Source organism: Euleptes europaea, chromosome 9 (assembly GCF_029931775.1).
Source record: "Euleptes europaea isolate rEulEur1 chromosome 9, rEulEur1.hap1, whole genome shotgun sequence".
NCBI lineage: Eukaryota > Metazoa > Chordata > Lepidosauria > Squamata > Sphaerodactylidae > Euleptes > Euleptes europaea.
In genome coordinates this window covers 44697026-44704149 of record NC_079320.1, presented here as the reverse complement: position 1 = coordinate 44704149, position 7124 = coordinate 44697026, and positions in this window count along the sequence as shown.

The following is a 7124-nucleotide window of genomic DNA, read 5'->3' as shown; positions in this document are numbered from 1 at the left end:
TGAGGCAGTCCTGGGGAGCTGGCAAGTCTTCCATTCCTTCCCTTATTAAACAAAAAAAAAACTATAGCCATTAGAAGGAAGAGCCCAATAACTTGTAAGTTTCCATTGTTCTCAGAATTCCAGGAGCGTTTGTTTTTATTCAGTTTTATTCAGTTATACTCAGGCTGAGCCAAAATGGCTAATTTGGGGTATATTTTTGGCTCGGGCATAGCCATATGCCCACCATAATACAAATGTCCTTTCACATAGCAGTTCACTTAATTGTACACAAACGTGTTATGTACTTGTTTTTGTCAAATCTTTACCATGCGTTACTAGTTTGTATGCAGAGTTCTCCAAGCTTGTTATTAGGGTTGAACTACTTCTTCATATTGGAGCAAGTTCCTCTGACTAATGCAACTGCAATAAGATTTCTCGAACTGACTTTGTTGAAATCTGTTCTCTAACTGAAACAAGGTGTAGTAACAAGCAACCAGCTTTACAATAACAGGAAAAAAATATACACCACTGTAGACAAATACTTAACAGTGACAATTATCAGAAACAAATGCTTGGTATCAACGCTTTGTCAAGAAATATGCTTGCTTGTGCACAAACCTTGCTTGGGCGGTTATTTTGCAAGCACATGGAACATCTTGTGTTAAGACAGCAGCTTGGAGCCTTGTTTCCAGTTATGTTTTTAACTCCTGCAGAGGTTACTGATCTCATTACATGGATCCTCTGTGCCTAATCAACTCAGACACCGTGGTGAATGCAGTACCGGTACCTAGGATATCGGAAGCAGCGGCCCCCTAGTGCTGTTGCTTGAAAAAATTCAATACTCAGACAAAGTGCTCAACGTGAAATCTTAAGAAATGAATTCTAGGTCTGAACCCATCATGGATAGCTAAGCCCAACAGAAATAAATTTTATGAAGCTGGGATGATGAGCGTCATCCATGCTTTGTTGGAGGAGGGAAGGTTCTACTTGTTTTATCCCAAAATGACTGGAGATGTTCTAATATCACACTAAATTAATTTGCCTTTAAAAAATTATTGGCTATAGGTCTATAACAAATAAGATTCAGACATGAGACATGCTGAGAACTTAGAAGATTATCTCTGCATGAAGGAGGCAGACTGCAGTGTCTTCAACAAGGGTGTTCGGGCTGGGTCTTGAGTAGTTTAATTTTTTCCAGTCTACCACATTCATCACATAATTATTGAGGAGGCTAGCTCAGTAGCATGGGAATCAATTTTTTTTTATTTTTGTTCAGCGCTGTGTGTGAATTGAATTAGAGGAAGACACCTGAAGCTTTTCAATTTGGTGTCATCTGTCAGACCTGGAGCCATGGTCTATGTAACCTTGAATCAGAGGCTGAACTAGAGCCTGGGGAGGAGTTTAAACTGAAGTTTAACCTAGACATGGCAGGTAGTGATGCTGGTGCATAATTCCACATCTTTTGAGGAAGTAATTATACAAAGGGCGGTACTTATTCCATCTCAGCGGATTTAGAGCTTGGGGTGCTCCTGGACAAATATGTGGCAGGAAAACTTATATGACTTTGACTTGTCGTATAGTCGGGCACCTTATATCATAGAGTTTGCCATGCTCATCCATGCCTTGGTAACATTAAATGTTAAGTACTGTAAACTACATAAGAACATAAGAAAAGCCATGCTGGATCAGACCAAGGTCCATCAAGTCCAGCAGTCTGTTCACACAGTGGCCAACCACTCTAGGAAGCCCACAAACAAGACAACTGCAGCAGCACCATCCTGCCTGTGTTCCACAGCACCTAAGATAATAGGCATGCTCCTCTGATTCTTTAAGATGATGCAGAAGCTACATCTGGTACATAGTAATATATTGATTGTGCACAAGCTTCTGAGCCCAGTTCAAGGTGCTATAGATCTTGATAGCTAGACCAACAAGCCTTAGAGAATGCCCTTTTCTGTACCAAAATGTTATGCCAACTGCAGTCAAGCCCTGCTCTGTATTTCCTCATTGTCAGCAGGTACATACAGCAGATACATGCTCTGGAATGACCTCTTGAGTGAGCTCACAAATTGCATTTCCATGAGGGAATTTTTCTCATCGCTTTGGCGGTTCAGATCAACATAATGAGCTGAACTGTAGAATTTTTTCACATAGTTCCGCTGCAACTGAGTTTGGGGGTTTAGATTTTATGCATTTTCAAATAAATAAATAAATAAATAAATAGCACTTTTAGTCTTGGGAAAAGCAGTACAGAGGTATATTAAAGTGCTTGGAATGATAGTTGAATTCAGATCCCTGGTATTACAGCCCTGCATACAGAATTTATTTGGAACATTTCATTAAATTCAGCCACTGCACCAGAAGCCTGGAGAGTAGTAAATGTTACTCTAGTTTTTTTAAAAAGGGCTCCAGATGGGAACCAGGAAGTTACAGGCCAGTTACTCTAATGTCTGTCCCAGGCAAATTAGTGGAAAGTGTATCAAAGAAACAAATCAGCATGACTTCTGCAAAGGGAAGTCCTGCCTCACCAACCTTTTGGAGTTCTTTAAGAAAGTGAACAAGCATGTAGATAACCATGGCTTGGCAGACATTATAAATGTGGACCTTCCAAAAGGCTTTTGACAAGGTTCCTCACCAAAGACTTTAATCTTAGCAATCATGGGATAAGAGGATGGGTTCTCTTATGGATTAAAAATGCATTAAAGGACAGGAAACAAAGAGCAGGAATAATTGGACAGTTCTCACAATGGAGGGAAGTAAGCCAAGGGGTCCCACAAGTATCGGTATTCTGGAACTAGGGGTGAGTAGTGTAGTGGCCATGTTTGTGGATGACACAAATATTATTCCAGGAGCTAGTCAGGTTTTTAATCTGAAAATTACCCCAATTATCCTCTTTGGTGTTGCCATCTGGATAACAGTCATCAATGAATCTATAGATCTTCCACTGCTTCAGTTCTTACGAAAACTCCTAAATGCCCCTCGATGTGTTGCTGGCGTTACTCTTCATTCCGAGTTTGGAAAATGTCACTTGAAGCTAGGGCGTGGTTGGCCGCCTTTAAACTACACCTTAAACTGTGCTTTAGCACTGAGGGGTTCCTAGCTTCTCTGAACCCTTTTAAATCCTCATGGCAAAAAATTTTAGATGAGAAACGTACGTTGTTGGGCTTCTCGCAGGATATGTTATTAGATCTTGGGAAAACTGAAGCTTTTACCAAAATTAAAAAGCGCATTAAAGAGCTTGATTATAACAGCACTACTTTTCGTGCTCGTCGCGTCTGTTCATCCCAGTTCTTCGGAATACCCCCTCCACGAGTCTGCCTGCCTATACATATTATCTGACAACTCATCTTTGTAGAGCTTTTTGCTTGGCTAGATTGAATGCTAACCCTTCTATGGTAATGCAGGGCAGAATTCTGAATATACCATACTCAGACAGGATCTACCCTTGCTCTTCTGGCTCTATTGACTCATTAGCTCATGCCCTTTTAGATTGCTGCTTTTACAAGGAACTTCGATTGCACTATATTTCCCCCCTTTTAACATACAAATCCAATGCCTCTGTGACTGACATAATGCCTTTTTTACTAAGCGATAGGGACCCCAAGGTTACATTGTCAGTGGCAAGATTTGTTTCAGTCCTTATATCCCTCCAACACTAGATATATGCTGCTCAATTGATCAAGGAGCTTCTAAGGGATAAAAGGAAAGGACAAATATTATTCAGGATGGTGAAAACGAAGGATGACTGAGGAGCTCCAGGAAGATCGCCACAAATTGGGTGAGTGGGCAACAATATTGCAAATGAAGTTCAATGTTGGTAAGTGTAAGGTGATGCACATGGGAATAAAAAAAATACCCTATTTCAAGTATTGTATAGGCTAATGGGGTCTGAGAACTTGCTGCAACTGAGAGGGAAAAAGATCTTGTGGTTGCAGTAGATAGCTCAATGAAAGTGTCAACCCAGTGTACTGCAGAGGTGAAAACAGCACAATCTATTTTGGGGATTATTAGGAAAGGGATTGAAAATAAAATAGCTGATATTAAATTGCCCCTGAATAGATCTACAGTGTGGCCTCGTTTGGAATACTGTGTGCAGTTCTGGTCACCATATCTCAAAAAGGACATTACAGTGCACTTCAGTGGAGAGTGTTCCTCTTAAAAAATGACACTTTTTAACCAAGCAATATTAAAACAATGAAGGGGGTAAATTGCACCTGCTGAAAATATATTTTTATTACTACATTAGGAAACAGATTTCTTTTTAGCAGACCAGGCAGAATTGTTTTATTACCACAATTAACATAGTGGAAGAGCGCAGTCAGAATCTAAGCAGGGTCAGCCCTGGATAGTATTTGGATGGGAGACCACCAAGGAAACACAGGGTCACTAGGCTGAGGCAAGCAATGGCAAACCACTTCTGACCATCTTTTGCTTTGAAACCCCTACGAGGCTTGCTGTAGGTCAACTGTGACTTGAAAGCACTTTCTACCACCACCAGCCGACACAGAAATCTTCCCTCGTGTCCAGGATTTTCAGTTTTCACAAGCCTTGCTTTTCCATCACTCCTCCTTTTATGAAGGCTTGAGTGTTTCCTACATGCTATATTTGACCCAGCATGCCCAGTCTTCATCAGGTCTTTTGTGCTTTCTTCCTCCTTAAAAAGTCGTATTTTTTTCTGAGCAGCTAGGGAGTTTGTGTATCCAGAAGCTCCTAGCTCGTCTGCAAGCGGCCTTGTATTGCTGCTTCCATGAATGGCAGAAAAGCCATCAAGTTTAGAAGAAACAATTTTAACACAGGAAAGAGTTTAACCCAAACTAGTTAACTGAAATGTTCCCAGTGCACCTATTGTAATAACTGATGGCCTTGTGGATACATGTTCCAGGCAACACAGACTTCCTCTAGTAAGAATCAAACCATTCCTTTGTTGTAATTGTAGAATCTCTGATTAGTTAATGGGGAAAAGGCAACAGGACACCCCGATCTTGCTTGCATATTTTCTGCAAGTGTAACTTTCCAACATGAAAACCCAGTGCAGAGCAGATTGGGCAAACTGTACTGTTTGACAATCGGTTTGTACAGGATACAAACCATACATGCAACAGGTTTTAAACAACATTTGATACTGAAGAGTCTCCAGGCTTTCATATAGAAGGGCAAGGTCTGCTGGGCAAAACCCAACATGGCTTCTGTAAGGGTAGGTCCTGTCTCACTAACCTATTAGTTTTTTGAAAGCGTCAATAAGCATGTGGACAGGAATGAGCCTGTGGATATTGTGTATTTGGATTTCCAAAAAGCTTTTGACAAAGTCCCCCACCAAAGACTGCTAAGCAAACTTCATAGTCATGGGATAAGAGGACAAGTCCTCTTATGGATTGAGAGCTGGCTGAAAAATAGGAAGCAGAGAGTAGGAATCAATGGTCAGTTCTCTCAATGGTGGGATGTGAGCAGTGGGGTGCCTCAGGGATCTGTGTTGGGACCGGTGCTTTTCAACCTGTTCATCAATGACCTGGAGTTGGGGTTAAATAGTGAAGTAGCCAAGTTTGCAGATGACACCAAATTATTTAGGGTGGTTAAAATCGGACTGTGAAGAGCTCCAGAAGGATCTCTGCATACTGGAAGAATGGGCATTAAAAAGGCAAATGAGATTCAATGTGAGTAAGTGTAAAGTGATGCATATTGGGGCAAAAAATCCCAACTTCACATATACACTGATGGGATCTGTGCTGACAGCGACAGACCAAGAAAGGAATCTTGGGGTGGTAGTGGATAGCTCAATGAAGATGTCAACCCAGTTTTACAGCGGCTGCTGTAAAAAAGGCAAATTCTATGCTGGCCATAATTAGACGAGGAATAGAAAATAAAACTGCTGATATCATACTGCCCTTGTACAAATCTATGGTGAGACCACACTTGGAATACTGTACAGTTCTGGTCACCACACCTAAAAAAGGATATTACAGAGCTTGAGAAGGTGCAGAAAAGAGCAACCAAAATGATTAGGGGACTAGAACAACTGTCCTATGGGGAGCGGTTAGGACGCTTAGGGCTGTTTAGCTTGGAAAGAAGGTGGCTAAGGAGAGACATGATAGAGGTCTATAAAATTATGCATGTTTTGGAGAGAGTAGACAGGGAGAACTTTTTCTCCCTCTACCACAATACTAGAACACGGGGTCATCTGCTAAAGCTGGAGGGCGAGAGATTCCAAACAGATAAAAGAAAGTATTTTTTCACACAACGCATAGTTAAATTGTGGAACACTGCCCCAGGATGTGGTGATGGCTGCCAGCCTGGAGGGCTTCAAGAGGGGAGTGGATATATTCATGGAGGAGAGGGGTATTCATGGCTATTAGAATGGATACTAGTCATGCTACATACCTATTCTCTCTAGTATCGGAGGAGCATGCCTATTATTTTGGGTGCGGTGGAACACAGGCAGGATGGTGCTGCTGCAGTCGTCTTGTTTGTGGCTTCCTAGAAGTACCTGGTTGGCCACTGTGTGAACAGACTGCTGGACTTGATGGGCCTTGGTCTGATCCAGCAGGTCCTTTCTTATGTTCTTATTTCTATCTTGTTAAACCATAATGGGCATAGTCCTTCCAATCTGATCTAGCAGTAATACAAAGCCAAGTTAGATAATTAAAAATAAATAAATCTTGGTGCCCGGAGTATTAAGGGACAAAAATATTGACTATTCTATGCAAAGCAACAGTTCATAGGGTTTGGGGGGTATATTTTAAATTACTAAGCCCCCTTTCTGTAAAAATGTCCAGCTTTCAGCACCATAGATCTTTTGGCTATTATGATTAGCTGTGCCCAATGAAGTCTGTCAAAAGTCTCTGAATTGGATCCTATACATTGCAAACATCATAGATTTGAGAAGGGATAATTGCTTCTTCCCACTACTGCCTCTTACCTGCGCAACCCCAGCTGCCCTTGGGGGCTGGAGGATGCAGTGCATGAATATGCAGCAACAACATGAAGTGGCTGAATTCTCACCTCTGCTCTTGCCAAGTTTTGAAGCAACGAGTTTCGGATACTCACACAGTATAAACAGTATAAACCAACAAGATAAAAACATACAATCATACAGCCAGATCTGCCAAAACAGTTTACCCAGGTAAGAGCTATTTCTGCCAAGTCCTTTC